This window comes from Rhea pennata, chromosome 7 (genome assembly GCF_028389875.1).
Source record: "Rhea pennata isolate bPtePen1 chromosome 7, bPtePen1.pri, whole genome shotgun sequence".
Classification (NCBI taxonomy): Eukaryota; Metazoa; Chordata; class Aves; order Rheiformes; family Rheidae; genus Rhea; species Rhea pennata.
The window spans coordinates 23,238,811-23,266,652 of NC_084669.1; the positions used below are offsets into that span (position 1 = coordinate 23,238,811).

The 27,842-nt window shown below is 40.2% G+C and overlaps 1 protein-coding gene across 5 annotated transcripts in view; it reads right to left on the minus strand.

Moving 5' to 3' along the window:
• Nucleotides 1-18,686, minus strand: part of USP54 (ubiquitin specific peptidase 54) — an 80,890-nt gene extending 62,204 nt beyond the window's left edge. For 4 of the 5 annotated variants that reach the window (XM_062579578.1, XM_062579575.1, XM_062579576.1 and 1 more), the window contains exons 1-2: nt 18,613-18,686; nt 16,828-16,955 (exon numbers count right to left, since the gene is read on the minus strand). The gene's annotated coding sequence lies outside the window, so the exon portion shown is untranslated. Of the gene's footprint in view, nt 1-8,947; nt 9,017-16,827; nt 16,956-18,612 lie in introns of those variants that run through there. The other variant, XM_062579577.1, reaches the window with a different exon arrangement.
• Between the last annotated feature and the right edge of the window lie 9,156 nt (nt 18,687-27,842).

The window sequence follows — 27,842 nt, forward strand, 5'->3', positions numbered from 1 at the left end:
AAAATATGGCATCCTCAAATATTATGCAAGTTCTCAAAAGCAATCTCCACTCCACCTTACCACTCAGTGCTACATAACGCAGAAAACCAAGGCAAACACGAATAGGGCAGCTGTGAACCATATGGCGAGATGGAGCATTCTAGCCCTGCTTTAGCGAACGCCCAGACAGCCTCCTGCAGCTCATTACTTACTTCCCAACCTTCACCAAGCTTTCCAAAGGAAAGCTTCAAGATGAATTCAGTACTCGATTCAATCTCGAGGTATAAACAAACATTTCTAAAGTAAAATTCTACATTTTACAGCTATCAGCTATAGCAACAAGATTTCATGGTCCTCTCCTCTCCCATCTGCAGAGGCCCATTCACAATCTCTCCTTTCTTCAGTAAGTAATATTACTGACCCAAGAAAACAAATATATCCTATGTTGCCTTGCAAATTCTACCCCAATAATGACTGAAGAGCTACCTGGAAGCCTTCAGTAATATTCAGTAGCATTCAACAACATAAGGCTTAAAGACTGACAATTTTTAAATCCTAAAATCTTGCTGCCACCCTTCCACTTTTTTGCTGCTAAAAGACATCATTTTTTTCAGAATATTCAGCCTCTTCTGAAACAGCTACCTTGCTGTAACTATGAACTCTGCTTCTAATCTTCACATCCCTCTCCCTCCTTAAAGCAGAACACCTCAATCATACGCTGTTTACATTACACCATCACATGTACCTCCACTTCATTAACCAGAAGAGTAATGTTTGAAACAACTGAATGTCTTAATACACAGACATCTGCATACATGTTTGTTTTGGCAAGGAACACAAACAAATCAACTCTAGCACCACCAGTACCCAACTGCAAAGAAGGACAGCTGAGAGCAAGCAAAGGCAGCAGAACGGTGAGAGTAGTGATAGACTTTGACCAAACAGACAGACGGCCAACAGGGGGAAAATAGTCTTTCTGATGGTGTGTTAAGTATCTCTAAGTTGAACACCAGGACGCACTGTCCTCTCCAGGTAGTGCTCAAGGGCAAACAAGACACCTAGGGCAGAATGCAGCTTCCTCAACACGGGCACACAGTGAAACTGGGCACCTCTGGCTATCCAAAACTCACACCCAGGGAGCGCAGCTGTAAAGCAGAGCTACGGGATTCCCATCTCCTTGATCAGCAACTGGGGGCCAGACAATGTACTCTATAGTGCCTGAAAATGACACTAGAGCCTCATTTATGGAATGTGTCCTCTTATTTTCTCTTAGGCTCTGAATAATTTTTGATATTAGAGAGCCAAAAGCTGAAAAATAGTACTTACAGCTTATTCTTACACTGTATCTCGTGTTTGCTTATACTACCATTACCACTTACCAAGATGGCTTGTTACATCAGTGTTCTTGCCAGACTAATACGAAGGTGTAAAACTAAAGCAGTAAAGTGGAACCTGCACAGAAAAAGCATAAGCAGTGTAAAGAAAGAGAGAAGAGTAGTTAAGGATGTCCACACTGGGTCCCAGTGTTAAATAAAACTAAATTCTTATCTTCTGCCCTGTACAGCTGACAAGCAGGACTGCTCCTGCAATTTAAAACATTATACAGATATAGAATTCTACATAAGGAAATAAAACCATGCACCAAGCATCCATGACATGGCAATTTTTCTTTTTTTTTCCCTCTTTTTTTTTTTTTAATTAAAAGCAGTCATCTGTGCTCTATAGCTATAAATAATACTTCAATAGAATCATGAGTGTATGCATACATGCATAAACACTTAATCTCAACTCTGTTTTGAGATTGTTACTATTTAGTTTGGAAGAATTGATAGAACTAACATGAATAGGGAAACTCATTTTTGCTTGATTTGGCTTTGTATATAGAAGTATTTTTCTGCAAAACCCCCTGGAAAACTTCAGAACCTAAGTAAGAACAACATTTGAACATAACACAAGAGCAAGTCTACTGAATCAAAACATCCTGTCTCCAACAGTGGCTAACAGCATATGGGAAGAGTAAAACAAACAAACAAACAAGTCAGGAAAACATACTGTGATACCCTATACCTTACAAACAATCTGGAATAGGCAAGCAGAGGGAGCAGAAATCAAAGTCTGTTTTATTGTTTTCCATAAAACTAGGAGACCAGCGGAAGAAAACATCTGACCAGTGGATTTAGGCAAATTATAGAGGAAAACATTCTCTGTGCAAGCTGGGGCCTAGCTTGGTGGGTTTTTTGGTTTGGGTTTTTGTTTGTTTGTTTTTTGTTTTTGTTTTTTTTGGAAACAGGAAGCAGACAGATATAACCAAGCTTCAAAATTTTACATTCAAATTTGCAGATAGGTCTCTCATCTCTCCTAGCAAATAAAACATTTGTAATACACTGCCATGGCCCCTCTATGGCTTCTGCAGTTCTGCAGCCCAGGGACAGACCTAGCTGATTGGGACCCCGCTGGCTGAGCAGACAGCCATGGACACACCATGCCTCTCTCAACTGCAGCCCAACACACTGCAGGATCTCGTAAAGCAAGCGCCCATGTCACGTGGCTCCGTGTGTTTTAAAGGGTGGGTATCGACAACCAAACGCACAGAGAAAAACACACAGACCTGAACTCAAAGCTAACTATTAAATACAATCAAGGCCATAGAGTGATTCCTGCAAATACAGAAAAGGATTGCCTGCATACCAGGACATGCAGTGACACATGGCACCTGAAATTCTACTTTCACTGAGAAGTCTCTTACAAATGGACAATCTACTCTGCTTGAACTCTGCTATTCTATTTAAATAAGCAGTCACTAGAACCTCACCTAAGAGTTCTTACCGCACACCTTCTTCTATAAACAAAGCCGTAACGGGACAGTCAAAGCACAACCGTTCTCCTAACGAAGGGCCAATTTCAACCAAACTGCCTACAGTCCTAACAAACATTTTTACGCTGGTATAAGACATTCTGAAAGATGTACTAGCATAAAAATTTGAGAATAGAGAAAAAAATACCTACTTCTCAAACAGATGGAAAGAAAGATTTCAAATCCATTTCAACTTATTTCACTGTATGAAATTTAGAGTACCAGGTTAAAACAGGGAAAGATGTTTTCTTTGATTTTCATGTACAACATATTTGTCAGAAATACATTCCAGAAACTAAAACTTTATGTAAAATGTGTTGAGTACACAGAGCAAAATTTCCTAGGTGAAATGCAGCTTGAACCCTATAAACCATTTTCCTGATGTACAGACCCTTCATTTTCAATTAAAAATAAGGTGATGCCATAGTGTTTGTATACAAATTTTCCCAAAACTCCGGTCTCTCTGAATGCAAAGTCTGAAGTCAAATTTCTTACATAATTTTTAAAAGCTTTATTTTCAAAGATTTCTTATATAAGCCTCGGGAGATCCTAGTATTAGGCAACTCATTATATACTGTTCATAAAATCATATACAACTCCTTCCATACAGATTTTATAGTCTTAATTCTAAGACAGTGTCACTCATTCTTCATGTGTATTGCTAGGAAAAAAAAGTTGGTACTCAGTGCATCAAAAGAAGTGATGATACAATTACCTTGTATCAAAAACAGGTTTATGAAGATATTACTAATGCTTTCATTCAGAAAGTTTATTTTATATTCATCAGAAAAATGCTGTGAAACTACTGAATGCAAAAGGGATTATTTTGTGTCCTGCTGTGGCCTGGAGAGAGCCACAAAGCATGAAAGAGACTCTTGTTAAGTACAAGCAGGCTCTGTCTCTAATCGGTCACAGAAGCAGAAGCAGTGCAAATGTAGTATAATACAAGCTGAACAGACTGGTTGGGTGTTGTTGTTTTTTTTTTTTTTTTTTTTAATGATGTCAACAGCTTTGATTTATTTTTCTCTCTGCTTGAAGACGAAATGACATTACTGAGTGGCACCAGAAGCTCCCTATGTAAAAAAGGAAGAAAAAAAAGAAAGAAATTGCCAGAAAGGGGGTATATATCATGAAAGGTGTATTTGCACTTTACTTGGGGATTGATCATGTGGCAGAAAGAAAGACTGCGAAGAGGTAGTTTCCAAAAAAGTTCCTGTCTCTGCAACCAAAACAAATTAAATGTTAAATGTAAAACTGAAACAGAATTCCGTAGAGGCACAGCCAAGTTATAAATACATTTAACCAATCAGTATGTTTGGAGAGGAAAGCACCCTCATGGAATTAGATTATTTTAAAACAGAATGAAAGAAGAACAAGCTTGACAGTATGTACAAAAGCTTGTATATACAAAACGGAGGCCTGACCTGACAGCACTGCAATGTATCTAGCCTACAACAAATGTTAAACACTGCAAATTTCAACACTGCAAAAGTCACTAGAGAAAACAGTAGCCTTGCTCAACTTCAGACAACTGGATTTCAGCTGGGAAAAAAAAAAAAAAAAAAAAAAGGATGCTTACTTTAGAGATTTAATTTTATTTCTTTCAGTAGCAGTTCAACCATTTCAATGTTACTGCAGGGTTGTGTTCTACTGATAAGCAAACAGTTATTTCTGTTACTCTCCCAACCCCATTCTGCGCCAGCGGACAAAATTGCATGCGAAACTACAGACATCGTACAGGGTATTTCAGGGAATGAGCCTTGAAGGGTAAAGCAGAGAGGAGCTTTGGGGAAACATCACACCCAAGAGGTGAGGACAGCTCTGCTGCTGCTCCTGCTCCACAGCACGCTGCAGGGCGCCGGGCTCGCAGGATGGCATCGCCTATGGTCACACTTACTTTCTTGCTTCTACGTGCACGATCCTCTAAGAGGGCACCTCTACAATGTGAAGCCTCCAAGGGCAGAGACCTAAATCTCCATCCCCCTTGGGAAGAAGCCATGGATGCTTAAAGGACAGGACTCGAAGAACTGCTGGGTATGGCAGGCAGAAGAGATGCCTGAGCTGGCCTTATGCATAGCAGAAAACTTTCTTAAGACATCTGGGACCACTAAGTCACTGATAGACTGTGAAGCAGATGCATAGTAGGCAACAGGAGTGCTGGTGCAAGCATGTTTTTGTTCTGTCTTGCGCAGTTCCTTTGAATTTTCCCTTTTTTAAAAGGCTAAATTTCTAGTTCTTGTTTAAATAAAATTTGGCTTTTTTGATTTTAATATTCTTGTGATCTTTTTTAGAGGGGCACCACTAGGGAATGGTTATGCATACCCACCCCATAGCTGCGGTGGGCTCTGTCTCCCACTATAGCGACCCTGAACAGTCTCTTTGACTTGCTTCTTCCCTGAGCCCCGGCTCTGGATCATGCAGCAGCTCCTGCATCAGCACTTTCTTGGGGCCCGTTGCAGGACGGAGCCTTCCCCTTAGAGCTGCAGTACAACAGCAGGGATACGTGCCATGCATTGCACACATCCGCTCTATGCCAAATCCTGTTACAACAATAGTGACTTGTTATGCTCCAGGCTCTCATCTCTAAGCATTGTTACATCCTACAATATAACTTATTTTTCCCCAGAATTCACTAGTTGCCAAAGAAACGTGGCTCTTGCATTTGGTTTGAACTCCTGAGTTGGAAAAGAGAATGGTCCAAGGAAGATTAGCAGCTTGGTACAAAAACAGGTGCATATGCACAGCACCAGCAGGCAATGAAAGGAAAAAACAATTATTATCATGTTTAAAAGTCCTCTCCCTCTCCCAAAAAAATAATCCTCTGACATCTTGAAAAGCAAAATAAAAAAATAAAAAAAAGCTTATCAAAAAGAAATACCGTACCATGACTAAAATCATGCAAGCATTCAGTTGCATTGTCATTATCATCATCCATTGCTTAACCAGCATTATAACATCTACGACTTCCTTATACACAACTGTAAGAGGAGAGGAAATTAAAATATTCTATCCAGACTGCGATTCTGTGTATCCCTCCTGATTAAGCAAAAAATAAAATCATACACATACAAACATATATGCACACATACACAGTGCGTGTGCACACACAATCAAATGGCTGAACTGGAAAGAGTGTTACATTTGTGCTTGATCAGGACTGAAGTTACTCCATTTGAAGCTATACAGTTCTGAGTTTGAGCCAAGATGTACTCTGTTGGGTGACGTTTTTTTTTTTTTTTTTTTTTTTCCATTCACCTAGGAAAGATTTTTTCCTGTCTTTTTAACAGTCTTACTTCTTCCCAGGCCTGTCAAGTTCTCAGTCACAATAGACGAGTACCCAGGTCCCATTGATTAGGGCAGGAAGAGCAATACCTGTACTCTTATGGATCCACATACCTTAGAAACCTAAAGATGACTTGTGGAATTCCAATACATCAATTAAAAGTCTCTTACTATGATCCAAAACATTAGAACTTGAAATCAGGCAATTGAAGAATGGATGAAATGACTTTGTTTCTTGCAGAGAACAGTGTGCCACAGCTATCTCATATCACAGCTCACATCTGGGACAACTCCCAGAAGCAACTGATTAACATTGCTTGGCTCTTGCTGGAGTGGAAAACTGTCATATTGAAAAAGCTTTCCTACGTATGCGTTTGCTCCTCTCTTCACTTTGCATCTTTATTACTAAAAATAAATAAATAAATAAACAAAATTTTAAACATCCTTTTTCTGGTCTTGAAAAAAAGTAATTTTCTTCTGCTTGTATCTATTCAGAAAGATAGTGCAACACATCATTTCCCCTAACATGTCGCTTTGACCATACCACATCGCTATTGCTCCTCCTGTGGTACATCTTTCTCCCTAGCTCTCCCTTCTAAGGGATCTTTACACCTGGCATAATCTTAACATTTCTGTTTTTAAGCACGCCATTAAATCCTGCCACAATAGTTGCTGATGCCAGTCATTTGTTGCATTTCCAAGCAAGCACTGCTGTGCTCTCTCCCCCAGAGAGGATGGAAACACACCTAAAACATCTACAAAACTATCCTGTTAGTCCTCCTTCAAATCACTCCCTTCCTGCCAGGCAGAGCGAAAGCTCAGCAGTCAGGCAGCAGGTGTGCCAAAACCACCGTTCACCCTGACAGCCACCACAGGCTGTTTCCTTTACTTCTCTAGCTGTTTATCATATTTCTGTGGCCTCAGCTGGGAGCTCTCTAAACTGGAATCGCTCTATTTTGTTTTCGTAAGGTCGAGATACTGAATACAACCTGTAGGTAGCATTACGTTACACACAGGTAACTTCAGATAACCCACGAGACCCTGTATGTTTAGCATAGAGCTTTTTCTGCTTTGCAAAGAAAAAAAAACGATTCCAACAGCGAGTTAAGAAAAAATAAATAGGTTAGTGATTACCAGGTCCTAAGACTTCTGCAACTCCCAAAAAGTACAGTGTGCTAAGAACAAACATCCATAAAAAGTTTTTATATCAGGAAAAAAAAAAGGCAAGAAAAAGTGAGGAGAGGGGAGGAAAAAAAAAAAAAAAAAAAAAAAAGCAGCTTCTTAATCTTTCAGCCCTTAAGTTGTCAGGTGGGCAGTCCCTGCGTCCTCCTTTCAGGCTGACTTCACATTTAGCAAATCACCCAGCAGCACAAATCTGAACTTGCATCAAGACTGCAAGTTCCCGACGGCCTCTGTGCCCTGCCCGGGCAGCGGGCGGGCGAGATGGGGCCGCGCCACCCGCGGGAGCACTGCGCTGGGCACACAGGCCCCAAAGGCGCGCAGCCACCCAAGGGGGCATCACCACCCCAGCCCCCAGGCAGGCAGCCAGCACCTCCTCCCCTGGCTCACTGAGAGATCCCAGAAGCAAATCCAGCTCACAAAATCCGCACTTGGGGGTGGGGAGAGGCTGCTATTTTCCCCATCGGTTTTGTGGGCTGGATTAACTCCCTAAGAAGTTAGAGCCGGGGCAGGGGGAGCAAGCACGGCGTGCAGGAGAACAGCACCTGCTCTGTCGCTTGTGGCTCAGCCCAGCCCTGGCACACTACAGTCAATCCATCAGACAGCCTAAAACCAAACTACAACTATTAAAATATTTTTTTCATCAAAAAGCACTGAAATACATTAAAACATTGAAGCAGGCAGAATGAGTTTGTTTTTACTATACAACACGATGAGCAGTAGAAATGTATGTAGCTTTTTTTCCCCTGGTGACAGGAATCCTAAAACTAGATTTAACATTTTGTGGAATCACAGCTTCTGTTTACCATCACCAAATGTATGTATGTATGTATGTGTATGAAAAATATATATATATATTTTTAATCTATAAACTTATGTACTTGTACATCATGCCAAGCTGAAGCAAAAAAAATGTAAGGGATAGTAGACAGATTTTCAAAATTCACAGAATAATTGCTATTTACTTTGGAACCGAGACATTTTACGGAAGGAAGGAGATCAGGAAAGCAGCCAAAGCAAGTTCTTGCTCTCAAAAATCAACACGTTACAAAAAAGAAAAGAAAAGAAAGAGCCCTACATATATTTAATACCTTATTTCACTAAGAGTTTTCTTTCAAAGACAGAACTCAAGAATAGCAAGTAGAGGGAAATAAAACTACATCTAAAGTATGAAAAAAAATAGTCTTGAGAGCTTGTGGCTAGGCATAGCTATGCTATAAAATAACTAAGATAGAAAATGAACTGCCAAAATCCATTCCAGTTTTGACAAATATTAAGGTGAGAAAAGACTCAGACCGGATTCATGTTTGGGTTTACTAAGGATACTATCAGTCAGTAGAAGCTATGGTATGACAAAGCAGAGGCATCTTTTGGCTTAAAAAGTGTATTTCAGACAGGCAGCAGAACACAAATAAAATGCACACAGCTTTAGCCAGCAGTATTAGATTACTCATAAAGATACTAATAAACATTTTTTCTTTACATCCTAGAAACAAAGACAATCCACAATGAAAAGTAAAATTTTCTACTCTTTAGTATAATATATAGTAGAGATTCCTGTGACAACTTGAATCCAATCAAAAGAAACATTAATAGTCACAGCAGTGGTGACACTGAATTAAAGCAATGGATTTTAAACTTAGTAAGACCTACCTTTAGAAGCATGTTCTACTGTGTATATTCCATATTGTTATTGCAAAAAAAGTTGGAGACCAGAGCGTGTAGAAAAAAATTCACAGAAGACCCACTGTTAGAGTAACTGCTCTGAGTAATACTTGCATGGAAAAATTATTTAAGAGAAGAGGAAGGAGCTAGCACAGGGAGGGAGGGGACAACCACCCCTTTCAAACAATAGGAAGCTGTTAAAACAAAAACACAAGGGCCTCCCTCAGCACAGGAAAGTCTAGTTTGCAAAGCGTTGTCCCCACTGCCACCAACCAGGAGTGCAGCGCGGAGGAGGGAGATGGGGCTGGAGGCCAGTTCCCCCCCACCAGGGGCAACAGGCGGTGGGAACAGGCCCCGAAACCCAGAGCAAAGCTGCACCAAGCCTTTTATAAAAGGCACCAGGCAAGGGGAGAGGGGGAGGGAAAAAAGGAAAAGGGAAGAAAGAAGAGACAGACATGCTGCAATGGATTACCTTTTTACAGCACATTTTGCAAGGCAGTGCTCATTTCAGCCAAGTGCGACAAGTGAACGTTGTTTAGTTAAACATGAAAGGTGTTTTCCTCATAGGCGAGGCTGATAATCACATAAGCGATGTGCAACACGGAGCAGTTAAGAAGGAAACAAAGATTGCATCAGTTTTGATCCCTCAGTTTAGAATGTCATGGCTGCAATGTACATGTTTGTTTATTTTTATTTTTTTAAGGAACAATTATTCCAGGACAATTCCTGGAATGATCACGTACCTTTCAAAGCCAGTGATACTAAACAGAAAAAAAAAAAAAAAAAAAAAAAAAGTCTGTCTAGAAAAATAGCTTCCTCCTCCCCAGAACTACCACAGGCTCAATTTTATATTAAAAGTGGCGTTACTACATGATTATTCTCCAACTCTTACAGTACAGCTCCAGGGATACCAGTGCCATCCACACTCAGCATCAATTTGTTCTTCTAACACGGTCACATTCATGGCACAGACAGGGAACACTACAGTGCATACTCAAAACCAACATAACTTTAAAGAAAATTTTCTTTACGTTAGGAAAACGGTGCACACTATCGTCCTTCTCTCCTACTACAATACAACGCTAACAGAATCAGATTGAAACATAAGGCTGTTTTGGACCATACAAGGTACTGAAGATACTATCCCCACCGGGATCATTTACCTAACAGAAACAAACAGTGTAAAAAGGAAGCAGTTAGAATACAATTAAACCATTTTGCCTTAAAAAAACAATCCAGTCTTGCCGGATAGAAGGGGCTGAGCCAAGTTTTAACTCTATCGTTCCATTACTGATCCAGTGTTGGTCAGACAATAGCAGCAGCAAGAAAGGAAAGATACGCAGCAATGGCACAGTACTCTTAGCCATGTTTTACCTTGCAATTCTTCTATATATCTCTTAAGATTTGGATTTGTGTGGGCATATTTCAAATCAAATAATTTTTCAAAGAATCCTAATATTGGCAGAATATGAACATAAAACAGGATAATTTCCAGCAATCATGCTGGGCTCAAAATATGTTCTACAGCTGCCTATGGTTAAAACAGCATGTTAACTCTGTGGCTCTCTTTCTTCAAACAGCTTGTTTCAAGGAAGCCAAACCACTTAAAAGTGTGTTTCCAATACCAACGCAGTTCTTTTCCAGGCAAAAGCAATACATCAATCCTCAATTTTGTCATACAGAAAGACTGACCAAGGCTCTTAAATATCTCACACCGTTACTTTGATCTGCAGGTTTCCTTTCAAATATCAGTACAAGTCTCACCAAGAGTTCGTAAAGTCCATTTGTTTTGCTAGCGTTATGTACTGGGTTCAACGACCTTAAGCTGCTGAACGCCCACTCAAACAAAACCCTAGTCCTCCAGGTTCCCTTCCTCCTCCTCACTCCCAAAGAGGTTGCGTTGACTACTTTTTCTCAGACAAAAAAAGACATACAGCTAGCTCAAGACTCCATTGATTTCCTCACTGAGATGATGTGTGCCAACATGCACGAAATGGCAGCAGTCAATATCAATATTGCTATCAACACCACCAAGAGTTTTGTGATTGTTACCAACCTGTATCAATCTTTATGATTCCAATTTGCTTCAGCCTCAGTTTTCATCATTTTGGACCACCTACTTCCCAGCTTTTTGTTGAAATGCGTCAGGCAACCAGCTGTTACCAGCTTGGTAACAGCTAAAAACAGGGATTAAAGCATGGACTTTTCCGAATACCTGCTCTGACACCATCCAGTAATGGAGACTAAGCAACCTGTCTAAACTGCAATCCAATCCTCACACTGCAGTGTGTGAAAAAAACGTGAAAAGCATTTCTAGAGTATCTCTTTAAAACAAGATCAATTCTGCTTCCATCATACCTAAAATTAAAATCAAACCATTAAAAACCATACAGCATCAAAGAATAGGTAAGGGTACAGTTAAGAGAAATGCCTCTGCATCAAGTGGCAAATACTTCATTCCCTACTGCCAAAAGTCAAATGGTTCATAGAACAGAGTCCCATTCCCTGAACAGAAGCAAGGGGACACAGCCCTAGCCGAAGCACAACAGCACTGCTTAGTTTAAGAGAGCTTTGCCAAACATCAGCTAAGCACCTGACCCACCGCCACAAAATCCAAGTAGGAATTCAGAGCAATTTTTGCGTTTCTGCATAGGACAGGAAAGAGAAGGGGGGAGGAACAAAAACAACAGAACAAAATCAGTGTATTTGCACTCTTCCAACATCCTTTCACTTAAATTAGGACAATAAGGCAACCATCAAACAACTACAGTCAAGTACTGCAGCCCCTAGGGCTACTTGGACCTGACAGCAGTGCTAGTAATTATACAGCCATTCCCACAGCTGCCTCGGGACTGCAATGAGGCAGGAAAATCCAGTAAGATGAAGCAATAGATGTAAGCCTGGAATCTCTCTCTCCGCCTTACTTTTCTGTTCCAGTTTAAAACGCAGAAATCTGAGAAGCAAAGGTGTTTGCAGGCAACCCTATCTACTAGAGGCATGTATCCCCACAATACACATTCACTGTGGCAAGATAAAGGGACACAGTCCAAGAAAATGACAACAAATGTATGTTAAAATCTGAAGGAACAAAGTGTAGTTGACAAACAGAGCAGCAACAATCATTCTTCTAATACTGAAAACAATCATTTTCCCAATGTCTGCAAAGTCATATGATTTCAGCTTGCAGATCACGTAGCTTCCTTTCTGGCAATGACTATACTAGCCATTCCTCTCACCTCTAAATTATTTTCCGCCATCGCACTCCCACTCATAGAGCTGTAAACGTCAGTACATTTACTATAGTTTAAATATCCTATGTTTGTGTACGTGGAGAAGTTCGTCAGGAATAACTGCTATGCTATGAACTTGGCTATTCCACACCAAAGATGTAGTTTCATGACCCGCTTCCAGCAATGAAGCCTGTTTCAGAAGTTCCCATCCTCCTTTCACAGGTTACTCATTTCTGTTCTCATTTGATACTCTGCGCTGCAAATTGCAGCCTGTGTGTAATCCCATTACAAACTGTATCTCTAGAATAACCTGGGTTAAAAACAACCCTCTCATACAAAATGAAGCAGGCTATTTTTTATTATTTCAGTTATTCAAATTACAGAGGAGCCATACAGAAAGCAGGTCCAAGTGGCACAACAGAGAGACCAGCAAACTGCATACTGGAGAGAGCAATAGTCATTACAGTAGCTTCTCTGATCAGCTTTCCCGTCAAAACAAGATATTGTACAGATGCAGTAACTCCCTACATGGTTTTACAACACAGCTACACCAATCTGACAGCTGCCACCAGGGGGGATGCCTCCTCATCACATGCTCCTTCTGCTCCCCTTGCACTAACCCTAACACTGGAATAGAAATGATAGCTTTTCTCAAGCTAGTTCACTCAAGGATCAGAGAACGAAGCCTGGTGAGCAATGTCTTCTGACAACGGCCAGGAGACAGATTTTCTTACACAGGTAACACTACTGCCTGCTCAATCTGCACACAGATGCCTGTGTGGCAATGATTAATACAGACTAAAGGTGTGGTTTCATGCAACTGTGAGAAACTCTTAAGAGAGTGAGTGTGTCACTGTTTACTTTCCCCGGTCTCATGCTCCCACTGCTTCCGCGTGTTGCACTGGACAGACAGAGAACTGCGAGCCGGTTCTGCGAGCTTCTCCGACAGAGCACCAGCAAACCATGCAGCTGAACAAGAAGCGAGGAGGACCACGGAGCTGATGCTGACTAACAGGACCAGCCCTTTCCTGCAGCAGCTGCAGTGAAATTGCATGAAGTTAACATCAGACTGTGCTCGAGGAAAGACTAGTGCAAAACAGTTACCGTAAATTAAAATCCCCAGTTAACATTTTGTAGCTTACTTGGTATAAATAAGACCTTTCATCTAGAACAGGGATTTTTAAGCAAACAGTCTGCATTCTCTGGACTCCTAACGAGTCCGTATAAAGTAACAACAACAAGCAGCAGCAAACTTAGTCATATAGACATTTACCTCTTTCATTGAAAAGTTTCCTGAGGTCAAAAAAACTAATTCTGTGAAGTGTACACAAAGCAGTGACTACCCACAATTTATTCTGGAGAGGGGCTGGAGTGGGACACATTGAGGAAAGGAAGCTTGTGTTCCCACATCAGCAGAGCAAAAAGCTGGGGGGGGGGAACCCTCTTTTAACACAAGTCTAACAAACTTCAGGAAAATATGTTCAAAAATATTAGGTGAACACATATGCTGTACTCAGCTGACCCTCTCCACATGGCAGGAGAACTGCTTCAACATTGGCTGAAAAAAAAATGCATGGCAAAATCTTAATTTTATTCTTTGTCAGCTTGCCTTGGTAGTGTAGATGAAGCCTTGAATCTGAGTGTAGCCACATAATGAAAACTGACAGAAAAAAACAATATTGCTTTCTCCTTTGTGGTTTGAGCTATTCTTTCATTACTCACTCTAAGTAACCTGATTTTAAAGTAGCTTGTAAATTAAAAGATGAGAGAAAAGCTTTTTTGCTTTTCTCACTATTTCTCAAGGATAACCAAATATACTACTGTTTGTTTTGGTCACTATCAACAGAGAATCAGAAATAGTTTTCAAGACCATATTCAAAGACTAGTTAATGTTGGGCATAAAGACCATGGCCCTTCTGCTTTCCTGTAGCTTTCCTACTGCTCTTTCTCATCTGTGAGCAACCCTTTCCAGTCTGCTCACACAGGCATTTGTGTGGCCACACAGGGAAGCAGGTCAGGGGAAACAGTGCACGTGTGGGAGAAGACAGGCAGCACACGTTAGCTCAGATCAGCTCCTCAACCTGTTCCCTACATAGTCCCATATATATATGTGTAGGATGGCTTGAGGTAGTAGTGCCAGTTAAATTATTTGAGAAAAAATGGCCTGTATGCTAAAACAAAATTTAAAATAACTTTATAAATAAATTTAGGATGCAGTAGTGTATAAAGTTCTGTCCTTGGCTATCAGGAACACTATCACTGTAATTCCCCTTCAGAATCTCATAGCTTGAAAAGTGAAGGCAGCCCACTTATAACTCTTAGTAGATATACAAACAAACAGAAAACCTCAATATTTTCATTGAACTAAAAATCTGTCTTTTTTTCTGCCTTGTGTCTACATACTAGAAAGCACATAGCCCTCACTGACACAAGTCTTTCTTTTGGCAGATGACTAAAAACAAAAAGAAATACTGGGCGAAAAAGCAAGCATTAGTAACTCGAGCTCATCATTATGAACATATCTTGCCAGCAGCTCCTTGACTTTTTAAATCTAGTAACTCTTACTCAGTGCTCTGCACAAATTCCAACTATAACATTGGAAGGGATGGGAGTCTACTAAACAGTCAAAGTTTAACAGCTAAAGAAACATGTCTGGGCAGTGAAATATCCCTCTTTAGCAAATGTGGATCCCCACAAATACTAGATTTCTTGTTGTTACTATAATCTTTTTAAAAAGTGCATTGCATATTTATTCCAAGTGACTGCAAAATACAGTGCACTGCATTTAATCCATACTGGGTTTTGTGACTTCCACATAACACAAGGAGAGTCAGAAGCACATTCTGTGAATATCCTATCAGAAAGAGATGGTAAAAGGTCCTCTTGAACACATCAAGGTATAGATGCCAATTAACCACCATATTAAACATCTTGGTCAAAGCAATTTCTTTGAATAAATGTGATTCTGTCATGTCCAAAGCCACATACAAGTCCCATGTCACCTGCAATTACAAAGTTATTGCTCCTATCTGCTTGTCTCATTTTACCACCACCACTGCAAGAAGGTACTATGCTCTCAAATCCATTACCTCTTAGAATTGGTTCCCAGTCCATTTAAGAAATGACTTGGATTAACAAAGACATACTATTGAGGCTGCTTCCTTTAACCCTGCCTGTTATTTCGCTGAAAAAGTTTCAGCATTTTTCACAAGAATGGCTTGAAAGGGAGGTGGTTACTATTAGCAGAGAAGTAGTGGTGTCTGTCACAGATGGGTCAGATAAGAACACTATTTTATGGCCTAAAAGGCACAGCACAAAATTTGCAATTTTGTAGGAGAAAAGATCTCTTATGATTTAATTCTGACCCAAAGACATTCAGGAATTAATCTACAGGTTAAGTCTGGAATCAGAAATATTTCTGATTATCTGTTTCCCTGTTTAGAATATGCACATGGTATTGTATCAGCCTACCTGGAGTGATATATTCATCTCCTCTTTAACTAACGCCATCTAATCCTCAGAAAATTTTGAGTTTCAATTGCAGCACCAAATCTGTAAACCTTGATAGAGCAGTATTTCTGCAATGCTGTGGACCGGACTGAAACCTTGCAAGAAAGTCTTGAGAAGGAAGATTATCAAAGTTTATTTCACTGCCTGCATCACTAAAACTGATACTTTTCAGGCTCTCTTATATGACATAAAAAAGCAGATTACAGTTTGGAGGTGGAAGATTCACTTTGGAAACTTACCTACGTCAATATGACATCAAATGAAAGAAAGCTTAAAAGCAATTTTTTCCTAATAATAGACAATTGTCTCCTTCCATATTCTAGTTCCTCAGCTTTATTAGTTCACTTTTCTATCAATTTAACAACAGAAAAAAACAAAATCACAAAGCCAAGGTTATGAACAATGTAATGAGACTCAAAATCTTACCTTATGTCATTTTAAATTTCCTGCACTAATTATTTTCCTTTGTGTCTTATTTTTAGTATTTGTCCTATGATTGAACCTTGGCAGACTGACATGCAATCAGGCTCCCAAGAGCATTTAAATCCATGCTACAATACTGAATTAATGAAAACAAGTCAGTGACACAGGTAACTCCAGGAATCACCCCACCCACAGTAAAAAACAGTATTTCTAAACAAATTTTAATTTGCATTTCAAAAACGTGAATTTCTCTATCAAAACCTGCTATTTTAAATAAGAAAGTGACTATTTCTTAAATTATCTTTCTTTCCTCCTTGAAATGTTCTGTGTTTCATTAAAAGAGCTACTAATTTTTAAATTTGCAAGCACCTGCAAAAGCTCTTAGATACTCAAAATCCAGTAACATTTTCAATCTGCTGTGTTGCTAGAAATAAATTTATAATGCATATACACAATCATACATATTAGATTTATTGTTTGTTTCACAACAACTGGTGAAAGGAAATTTTCTGAAGATGCCAGAATATCAGCAAGCTCTAAAGCAACATTTTAAACTAGTGTGGGGGCAGAGAGACAGAGAACTTCTAGACATTGAATCACTTCCCCAAAAATCTATGGAAAGGTCCATCCATAACAGCAATAGGTGCTATAATGAAAAAATACATTTTGCAGTTAAAGAGATTTTCAGGTAGAAAAGTAATTTACCTGATTTCGCTCTGCAGCCTAATCCTACTATGTCCTGGATTACTTATTTGTTCACCTTAGCCTGGCATCCTAAAGCCGCATCACCCCTCTGGACTGCAAATCCGCTTCTGGCAGAACACTGGTACTCTCTGCATAAGTATAGTTAAAAAAAAATATATATATACACTAATTAAAGATGAAAGCAACATAACATACATACAGAAGTTACCCTCCACCAGATCTAAGGAGCACACAACCCACAACTACATATTAATGTACCTAAATATAAAGAATCTTTTAGTCTTACACCATGACAAAGCAACATACTTAGCCCCTTAAAAAACCCACAGCTAATAAAAGTCATCTGGCCCAATACATATTACAGGATGAAGCCCTCTGAGGCCATTCCAGCCATGTAGGAAGCTCACTACAAAGAGCAGAATACCAAGTAGAATATGAACATCAGCAGCTACATTTAGATAGTAAAAACATCATCTGTTGCATACTGATTAGATTGAAACATTGTCAAGGCAATAGAGGAAAGAAGTCTATATAAAACAGATTCACAGGTGTGCAACCAAATCTAAAAATAACAGGTATCCTAACAAATACATATGGCCAAGTATATACAAGTATTTTTCTTTACTACAAGGAGGAGTAGCTCCAGACTCCTGCTCTGCAGGTTTCGCATCTTAGTCTGCTTTGGAATTTGGTGCAGAAACCAGATGTGGTGGAGAGGAGGAACCAACCTGGGCCCCAGCAATTCAGGTTTCAAAAGCAAGTCTTTGCCTATCTTTTAAGCATAAGAACACTAGAGACCTTCCTTGAGCTAAGACTCAAGCCTGATAAAGCCTTGCTTCACTTTACCACATCCTTGTGCTATGGGAGGGAAAACAGCAAGAGACTCTCCTGCTAACTTTGTCTTCAGCCAGTATTTCCCTTAGCAGGGAAACTCACGGGTACTAATTTCAGCCAATTTTAATTTCTTTGGTGTAAAGTGAACATATTAGGCCAGAAATTAGAATAACAAGCATACTTAGTATGATTAAATGAAAGCTAAAAGAAAGGTTTCAACGTCCACTCTATCCAAAAGGGAAAAAAAATTTTTTGAAACCACCACCAGCAAACACAATTGCTGCCTGTAGGAAGACTGTGGCAGTGTGAACTCCATACAGGTTTGTACAACACTCCCACCAGATAGACAGGGTTAGTCGTTACTGTCCTTCACACAAGTGGGCTATAACCTTCCCGTTGGCAGCTGGAGGGGAGAGAGCAGTGGAAGACACCCTGCTCCCCTCCTCGTCCTCCGGGCTCTCGTGTCTTGGTCTGTCTCGACCCACCAAGGTATCACCAGTCAAACTGAAGATAGCACCTTCTATCAAGGACGGTGTTAAGCACAGCCCAGCGCCGTGAGAAACAGAAACAACTCCGGCGGTACCTGGTGTAAATTACCAGCTCAGCAATGGTTTCAACGGGGAGATACAAACGAGCTGTGCAAGTGTGCGCCTGCTGGGAAAACGCTAGGAAAAAAAATAGTCGCAAACGACGAAACACTGCACAAAGCACGTTCCTCCAGTGCAATTTTTTGGAGGAGAAAGAAAATAATCTTTCCTTGGCTTCCACAGCAGCAAGCGCTGCGCTGCCTGCCGCGGACAGACGTCCCAAGCGAGCCCCGCGCCAGGCGCCCCCTTCCGCTCCGCGCCGCCCGCACCCCGCCGCCTCTCGGCGCACTTTCCCGCGCGGCCTCCGCGCCGCGCGCCCGGGACAGCCAGGTGCGCATCGCCCGCGCCCGCCCTCCGCACGTACCTGCGGCGCGGAGCCCCCCCGCCTTCCCGCTCCCTCCGGGCCGCGCCGCCGCCGCCGCCGCCGCCAGGCGCGCCGCCCCCGGGCGCGCCCCCGCCGCCGCCCCGGCGCGCGCCCCCGAGCGCAGCGCGGGCAGCCCGGCCACGGCGGCGGGAGGCGCCGCGGCCCCGCCCCCGGTGACGTCACCGCCGGGCGCGCGCACCTGACCCGCCGCGGCCGCCCGCCTCCCCCGGCGGGTGGCGCCTTAAAGGGGCCGCGCCCCGCGCGCCCCCGCCAGCCCGGGCAGCGCCGGCCGGCGATGGCGGGCGACGCCCAGCGCCGCGGGGTGCGGCGGCCCCGGCCCCGGCCCCGGCCCCGTCCCCGCCACTGCGGCGGGCAGAGGCGCAGGCCGTACCGGGCACGCGTGTGGCTGCCCGGGCAGCGCTTCTCCCTGCCCTGCTGCCGCGCCGGGCACCTGCTGCTCCCTGCGCCAGGAAGAGTCGTATTTCAGGGCTGCTGCTTATATGAAGCATTTAGGCAAGAAAAACACCCGACTCTCTCCCGGCAGACTTCAGCAGCATGCTCTAAATATTTCACTACCTGTCCTCCCTTTCTTTCAGTCTTTCTTTAAGGAAAAAGAAACACGCCACAACCAGATACACTTCTCCGATGCATTTCCCACCCAAGAATCCAACCAGCAGCAACGCTCACGCTTCTCAAGAGCATGCCTTTCCTCTTCTTCCACCCCCACGATGCAGCGCCTGTTTGTCCGCTGGCTAACGGGGGCATGCCCGTTCCCGCGATCGTTTACAGAACCAGGCATGCAAACATCAACACTTATTTTTAATGCTAGACCGAGATATCGCAATTCCTCCAAAGAAACAGCCCAATTCAACACGGTACAAAACCGATAACCACTTGGGTTGGACCACCAGGGTTTACAAACGGGATCCACTCAAAGTGTAACTGGATCAAACCAAATAACTATCATTAATCTCTTCCCTCATGAAAATCAACAGTCCTCCTACCCCAGCTCAGCGCTCCTCTGAACTATGAGATGTGCTGCAGGACGAGGAACCTCGTAATTGCTATCTGTATCACTTCTGCACAACCGGGCAAGAATCAATTCACATGGAAGAGAGAAGAAACAAATGGAAGTCAGCAACACTCAAGTTTCCTGCTCAAGAATCAGACTTGAACATGAATACAGTAGGGTCCTCTTCTGCATCATTCTTCCTATATCTAATCTACACGGAAAAAGCCATTGTACTACAATATACCCAGTCACAAAAACACAGCAGCTGCTTTTAAACCTAGAAGAAATTGCTGACGATTCTCAAGGTGCAGCCATTCGAGCACCTCCTAATTTCTTTCACTGCTGTCAGCACAAATCCAGTAGTCTAGACTGGCTACCAGGTTTAATCATTGTGTCCTCTAACTTCCAGGACAACTTTGAGCAAATCAGCTCATCTCATTCTGCTCCAATTCCTCATCTGTAAAATGTCACCAGACGACAGTTACTTTCCCATCTCTCATCCAGGACTTCAGTGCTGCTTTCAGTCTTACTTCCAGGTATCAAAGAAATCATAATAGAAGAAAATGTCACCCATTCTCCAACAAGTATCATAAAGATTTTATTTAACCTACTATAGGCATTTCCAAACAATTATTTCATTCTAGGGAAGACCTCCTTTGTACCGACTCCTGTGCAGGGATTGCAACGTCAATTATATCAGCACACATCAAAACCGGCATTGGCCTCGGGAAGGGCAGCGTTCAGAGAAGAAGATGAAAGAAAGCATTCTGGTCTGCATGTAGGTGCCGGCTGAGTTATGCTTTGAGACAACCTTTTGTATCCTCCCAACACAGATTTTGCTTCTTGTTTTGGTAGTGAGGAAGATACCCCAGAAGATACATTTATTAAATTACTTGAATTACAGTCAACTCTCTTTTTCAACTACAGGGATTATTCATTTTGTTGTGACACTATGTCTCAAACAATTCTCTATGGTAATATGCTACAATAGTTTTATCACAATTGTTAGTTAAAATAAATTGATGTTGATGGTAAACACCACTGTTTAACACCTTTAGAAGAAGGGCCTATCATCCTTTCAGCTTCCTAAGCTGCAACTCCAAGAGTAAAATAAGTTTTCTTGCATTTTCATTTTCCATAATGTTTCTCCACTTAGAACAAAATAATCAATGACCGAACTGTCTAAAGAAACAAACTAAACAGTTGTATCTACACTATAAGTTTTTTTTTTTTTTTTTTTTTTTTTTTTTGTTAAGGCCTTGCCAAAAGCTAGGTTGCCAATTCAATAGTGCTAGCTTCAGTTATTAAATGAAGAATTTCTACCAGTTCAGCACTTCATTCTCTAAAATTTCTGTAGCAAACAAGCAAGGTTTTTATTTGAAAATATATTTAGAACCAATGAACTTAGGTCCTGAAATTTAAATAGGTTTAAATATACTTCTCCCTCAGTAAAAATATATTGTGATCAAATTTTTTTTATTTTAAAAAGTTATATCGAAAAGCCCCAGCTGATTGTTATCCATCCGGCTTGTCCTTTTAACCACCGAGCTCCCACGCCGACGGAGCCAGCCGCGCAGCGGCAGCCAGAGCCTGGAAGTCGGCTCCTCACAGCGCGCAGCGCAACCATTGTCTCCTGCATGTTTGCAGCGCTCCTGCTTATCTAGACTATTGTGTCGCCTTCCTGTCGGCGTCCCCTGGAACCAGCGGTCAAATTGGACCAGTGTATTTATACAAATTATAATCCAACAGAGCTATCCAGTGACAGTGTTAATATTCACATCATAATAACTACAGCTCAGTTCTTTTGTACAGTAAAATTAAAATAGATTCTAGACATGATTTTGTTGTACGTGAAGACCATTGGATTTTTTTTTTCTCCAAAAGTCAGAAACCTAAATAAAGTCTCATTTTACTACCCAAAGTATATTAGGTGCTTTTTAAGAGCACTAGCTGCTGTGTTTCTCACATGAGACAAATGCCATTTAATTTTAGTATAAGGAGAGCATTCAAACTCCAACTTTATGGTGAAAATGGAAATAGGTGTATTTGTCTCATCGCCCATGTTTATGCATTTTGAAAAAACTCTCATGGAAATTCAGCTGAAGAGTAACAGCTTTGTATGGTAGTCTGTGCTAAAGAAAACAAAATGGAGAATTACAAATGTTTAAAAAACGTTTATAGGGATTATAACCAACTCTTGTTTGTTTTCCTTTACTTTTCACATTAGACTTATAATAGTTTCAAACAGCAAAAATCTTAAAATAAAAAATGAGCCACATCCCATTGCAGAAACACATCAGCACCCACTGCTGTGTCAGGAATGGACCTTCTGTTCTTCTGCTTTCCTGAGAACTGAAATCTATTACTCAAACTTCAGATTTATTGAGCCATCATTAAATTGCAAGTTCAGACTGCAGTTCTGTTAAGAGTCACCACAGCATCATACTTCCTCATTAAGATTTATAAATTTTATTTTAAACATAAGTTATAATTCCACAAAAAATAAGACAAATGCGCCTTATTTTAAAAGGAGGGCATCCAACAACGTAATGCAGCATTCCACTGTGAGAAGTATCCTTCCTTCACAAAATAAGGTGTATTTTTTTTTTGTTCAAGAGTAAGTTAATCATTATCTTCCTTTTATTAGGTTTAACACAGAAAGTGCAACATGGCACACCATAAAGTCAAGCAGATGGTCGGTTCTTACTCAGTGGATTTTCAAAAGTGCATAAGCAAGGTAGAAGTTCAAGTCCATGAAAACTAAATGATTATGGCAACTATATTCCATCTAATTAAAAAAAAAAAAAGCCATGAATTTTCTGATCTACCTATAGCTATTTAGAGCACTTTTTCCTGCTTTAAAAAGCAACAAGAAAGATACAATGTGAAACAATTACGTTGGTCTCACTTAAATCTTCATGAAAATGAAAAAAAAAAAAAAAGATTTTCTGTATACGTGTTCCACATGCTGCTCAAACATTATTTGCTGTCTTGTCTCCAGCATTACAGGAATTACAGGATGGATTTTCTAAAATTAATATTGGACTTATACTTTTTTAGACTTCTCTTGGTGGGGATTTTAAGTACTGGAAAAGAGTTTTTTCAGTAAATCAATATTCTACAATATGAGCATTGTATATTTTCCGACCAACTACAGCCCTTCTAATATCCCCACTGATCCATCAGACCTTGCATAAGCATGAAAACTTACCTTCAGGTTACATACTTGGAAGACAGGAATATAGCGAACACAATTTTGCCACTCCACCATCCCTTCACAGTTCTTCTGAACCCTTTCATTAGCTCCTGCATGCTGCCCAGATTGTGCCATATGGCATTATTTAAGTCACATCCTACACAGCTTGGTGACAACCATCCCTGCCACAGATTTCCAAAACTAGAAAGGCTATGCATTGACCAACAGCTTTCTGCAGCTGCAGACTTCATTGCTGCACCGAGGAAGAGCAGTTCCATCACCCTACCCCAGACAGCTGGCACAAGCTCAGCAGCACCGCAGCGCTCCCAAGCCTCCTGCCGCTCTGACTCTGATCATTTGAATTGCACCAAACTGTTTTTTCCTCATATACTCAGAAGCATCACTACTGCTTAAAGCTGGTTAATGAGAGATTGCAACATTTTGCAATTTCTATACCATGGTGTGTGTGTCCTTGTTATACATTCCTCCTACATAGTTGTTTCATCCTTGCAACACCAGTGGCACATACTGTTGGCATCCTCTGAGAGACATTAACATTTTTGGGCACATTTTTCATAGAACATTTTATCATCGTGGGTATTCACCAGCAATAAATAGCACTTCTTTGCTTGCCATTACAGTAAGGGTCTCGTGTATTCCAAATATCTACGTTATTTGCTAAATTCATAAAGGTAGCTCTAAATTTTCAATTTAAAAATAAGAATTCTGGCTCTCAAGGTTAAAAAGAATACCATTTAAATATGATCAAAGCCTGAACGAGCACAAACCTGTGAGTTCTTCCCCATGTATCTATCTTTAAGCTTAAAAGCTAATGATCAGCATTTAAATAATCAATGTTAGTAATCACTTTCTTGCAAGTAGTAAGAACAAAACCATCCAACTAGAAAAGTAAGTTATGTGATGATGAAAAACCATTAGAATTTACAGAATTTAGGCCAAATTCCCTGCTGGATGGAGTAGCAAAACAGTAGGATATGATCAACCAATGATCTAGCAGAAGAAAAATAGGAGTTAAAAATTATCCCCTTAGATCAAAACCATTAATATATATATTTTTCACATCACCTCTGAGCTTTTTCCATGATATTCAAGAAAACTCCGCCTGTACTGAAAGCTTGAGTATGTTTCCCTGCAGAATGTAGGGCCCCTAAGCCACCAAATGAGACCTCTTGCCTTGTGTTTAAGGGCTGCTCACTCCCTCGAACCCAGCTGTCAGAACTTTCAGGTTCCCTCACAGAAACATCTAAAAATGGTAATGAAGTAATATGAAAAACCATGCCAAATATGCAAATTGCAGGCAGCACAGAGTAAGTTATTAGAAAGAAGGATCACCAAATGATGGAATTTGCTTCATATTTATCTAAACAAAAAGCTCCATTAAAAAGTGCCTGAGGCTGTCATGAATTCCACTCACAGGCACAGAATTCAAGTTTTGCATGCTATGCTCTACACAGGTTGTTGGCTTCAACTCATGCGATCCTTTATACCTCTTCGAGAAAATAGAAACTAAAATTGCTAACCAGGGTAATTTCCAAGTGTGATGACTAAAGCAGTGCGTTCTAGGGTATAATAATGCAAATACAGACTTGAAATATGCTAACACCACATGTTACAGCCTCAGGTAAGTGAGCATTCACTCACTTCTCAGTGGAGAAATACGCAGTGGAAATTGGGAAAGATTTCATAAACAAAACAATTAGCTACAGTAAACTCCCTGTTTTCTTTCAATAATATGTTGAGTCCCCAAAGAGCTCAGCTGACAACTGAAGTTACTATGAGAGAGAAATAAAACCTGACTAGTGACAGGCCTGTCAAGGCTATAAACTAGGTACAGAGCCAAAAATCTTGTGTGATGTACCTAGGGCTTATGGAATGAGGAACCAACAAAACCGAAATAAAGGCTACTGAGTTAGAAGACTTAAGTGGAAAGACTGGCAGTTTGGGCCTGTCCGCATCATTACTTTGACTAGTGGATACTGTCTTAGGGTAGATCGTCTCCATGTGCACACTGCTGCTTTTTCGATCAGTAACATGAAAAACACTAAATGACTTTATACTTTTATAGATATTGTTCATTAGTTTTAAAATAGTGTTGTTCTTCAAAACACAGTTACCTTGGGGGTCAAGCTTAGCTCAGTTGGTTAGAGCGTGGTGCTAGTAATGCCAAGGCCGTGAGCTCAATCGCCGTATAGGCCACTTGTTTCCTCGCTGCACAGGGGTGTTGGACTAGATGATCTCCAGAGGTCCCTCCCAACCCTACTGATTCTATGATTTTATGAAAAAATTCCTTGCGAGAAGCAACTGTCAACTGTTCCAGAAACTAATCCTTTTGCTCTGCAATTGGCATTTTTTGCCACAATTTAAGTTCACTTGTATTCTCCTACCTATCACAGATTTATACTTGACAACTTCCTACCTTCTTGAAATAGCTTATTATGTATAGAAAAAATATTATGCCTTCAAGTCCTTTCCTTTTGAGACTAGCATCTCCTCCCTTCAAATTCCTTCAGTCTTTCCTCTGAAGTCCTGTTTTCTAGACCACAAATCATTTGATTACTCTTCCTGCACCCTTCATCCACATGAATTACATTTTCTTGAAGCATATGCTCAGACTGGATGCAATACTTCAGTTGGGGACTTACCTGTAGGTAGGTAGGAGTGGGTGGGTGTGGGGGAAATGTGTTTTACATTATTACACATAATATATAAACCTATACTATAAACATACAAATATTGTATTACATATATTTACTTACTTATTTTACATCTTATATGTACATAAATATATTTATAGTATACATAATATATTAACATGCAAGTTTATATAATATACAAATATATAAAAAATATATTTATCTCTCCCAATATAATGTTTGCCTTATACAATAGCAAGATTTCTGCAGAATTGTCACCTAATTACTTGCTCCTTATCTTATATTTGTATATTAATGTTTTCTGCTTATGTGTAGAACTTCAGTTTGTTCATACTTATTTCCTAATATTTTCTCAAATTTTTCAAAATAATTTGGGACCTTTAAACTTGTCTTCCAATATACTTGCACTCCCTCCAAGTTTGGGGGGCATTTTTAATCTATCAGTTTTGTAAGCATACTTCCAATTCTGCCATCAAGTTCATTAATTAAAACACTGAAGTGAACCAGAATTCATATAGACTCAACAGACCATGGACATTCAACATATCCATTTCCTTTTGATAGCCAATCATTAATAATCACCTACTGGGCACAGTCATCAACAAGTTTTACATCTACTCTACAACAGTTTCTTTCAGTATCTTTTCTCAAACGTTTATAAGAATATCACATGAAGTAGTGCCAAAGACCTCACTAACATGTTAACATTCCCTGTTTTCTTGTCAATTCCCATGCCTTATTATCACGTTACAGATGAAAATTAAACTTGCATGACAATTTATTCTTTCTAAATTCATAGTGGTTGAGAGTCATTTTCTTGTTTTCTCCCAGAGGCTTATACTTTGTGCAAGAATTTGTTCAAAACACTGAAGACAGAAGGACTGGCCTATTATTCCCTGGCTCCTTCCCCTTTACCTATTTTCTTTTCCAGTTTTCCAGTATCTCAAGTAATTGCTAGTAGTACTGAGATAGCTTCAGTCACTTAAAAAAATATATATATATATGAATTTCATCAGGTGTAGCCTAAGAAATAAGTTATCTGAATAACTTACCTGAGTACTAAGAAGAAAGGAAAGTACCAGCTTTGCATTTGTCATCAAGCTCTTGTATGTGCTTTATGCTTTTTATTTTCTTCTTACAAAATTGCTCTGCCTATCAAAAGTCATATTATAGAACTATGACAGGCATTTTTAGGCAACTAGAAACACTGTAGTAGAGGACACCTCTCCAGGCATCAGTGCTGTAGTGCTGCTTATAGACTTCACAGAGACCTCATGAAATTAAGGGTTTAACAAGAAACAGGTATTCTAAACTGGGTGGTAATTTCTAGTTCAGAGGCAATACAGAGTAGTTCTGCAACAGGACAGTAAAACTGACAGAACCAGGACTTTGTTGTAATCCAGACTTGCCATCACACTAGCTAGGGCTAGACCAACTAGAGGACCCTTGCAGCATATAATTAACATAAAAGCTGCACTAAAAATCTGACTCTGTACACCCAACGAAGTAGTTATAGCTAGTCTGGCTGAGTGAATGTGGGTACTCTGTCTACATGTACATATACATACAGTGAATAAAAGACTGCAGAATAAAATCTAGATAAAACTTGACATTGATGAGATTGCAGAATTATGACTCCAGGGATGCATTTATTCCGACAGCCCAGTGCACAAAACGAGAACTTTCTGTACACTCCTACATAGTTACACCATTACATTCACAAATGTTAGTTACTTGCTATCATCGCCCAGAATGAAACTACATAATAATAGTCTTATTATAGTACATGCGTATGTGGAAGTGGCAGCTTAAGATTTAAATGCTTGATTTAATTATTTAAAAATAGCAGTAAAGAGTAGGAAAAAGAATTTAAAGAGATCAGCAGCTGAGTGTAGCCATGCTGATTTTTGCCAGATAAGAATGCTTAGGCATCTACTCAGTTAAGTGCATTGTAGGGTATTTACCACGCACCCAATTTCCTTTTCACAGGCATTCACAGGCACAATGATTACACAAAACAGAACACTGTTTGTTATCTTCTGTGTTCACTAAGCATACTTGTAGCCTTCTAGCTCTTCCCTGTATTGAAAAAAAATCTCATTTTGCAATAACAGAGACAAAAATAGTAAGAGAAAGTAATACAACTGCAAATTAAAATAAACAAAAACAACCTATCAGGAAAACATGGAAGGATATTTAGTACCCAAAACCATCTTAACAATTAATTAGATTCTCTAGAACCATCCAAAAATTATACAATATATTGGATGAATTTACGACTATACATTATAAATAACAGAGAAAAATCTAATGAGTTTAACTTTAACGGGGGAAAAAAATGAAACTA